Raw genomic sequence first — 989 nt, 5'->3', positions numbered from 1 at the left:
AGCACCCCAAGTGGTCTACCCTCCCACGATGGTGAATGTCGCACCATCGTTGATAAACCACTTGAGTATTTCACCAGGTATACCCATTCATGGGATTTGTAACTACTACCATGGATCCAAGGATACTTTATGGTAGACATCGACCTTGAAGATGCACACTATTCAGTACCTTCTCATATAATTTTCGGATCTACCGCAATTACCTGGATGGAGTAACCATGATGAGCGTTGCGGCATTTAAGTCAAAGTTATCCAGAATCAACTAGCCCTGACACTTAGAAACATTCCGTCATGGCATGTCTATATATTAACGACAAACTATCCTTGGATACAGCTTTAGCTGCATCCCTTCTCGGCCTTTTGGCTAAGATGAAATGTAGTGTCTGTTCTTATCAGTTTAATAATCTGATACGTCCCTTATCTAGGGACCATATATTAAATTGAATTTTGGAACAGGGAGATGGAATAGGGGCTTGCTCCGTCCACGCCACGCATCGACCCAGTATTGCAGTGCCTCTGGGAACGGTGCACAAAATATATATCCAGATATTTACGTTGACCATCCACAACGTTGTTATCTGGTATTCATTAAGACTATCAGTCATGGTGCATTAACCACCAATCAACTACGTGGCAAAGTAATTGGGAAATAGCAGCATTACCAGCTACTGAACTTTGTACCTTTCCTATGAGCTGAGATACTAGTGTTCAAAACTATCTCCATACCTGTAATATGGGGGCAAATGGATTAATCTGTAGTGTTATCATGGAATTTATCGGCAGGAAGGATTATGGTTGTACACTTCCACCTGTTTTGTGTAACATCTTATGTGTCCTGATGTGTTACTGAGCTTGTAATACTTAATGCCAATATGAATTGACTTAAACATATTATATATTAACTTACTTAATTCTAGTGAAGCATTTGCTCAGTAATCCACCAACTTTGCATGTTCGTTTATAAGATAACAACATCAGTGGTGGCATAT

General features: G+C 39.9%; 1 non-coding gene across 1 annotated transcript; it reads left to right on the top strand.

Annotated features, from left to right (window-relative positions):
- The first annotated feature begins 344 nt into the window (after nt 1-344).
- Nucleotides 345-536, top strand: LOC116969113. The gene has a single exon (XR_004410627.1). It is a non-coding gene; the product is annotated as a U2 spliceosomal RNA (small nuclear RNA).
- The last annotated feature ends 453 nt before the right edge of the window (nt 537-989 follow it).

This window comes from Amblyraja radiata, unplaced genomic scaffold (assembly GCF_010909765.2).
Source record: "Amblyraja radiata isolate CabotCenter1 unplaced genomic scaffold, sAmbRad1.1.pri S105, whole genome shotgun sequence".
Taxonomy (NCBI): Eukaryota; Metazoa; Chordata; class Chondrichthyes; order Rajiformes; family Rajidae; genus Amblyraja; species Amblyraja radiata.
This window is presented reverse-complemented; position numbering and strand designations above follow the sequence as displayed.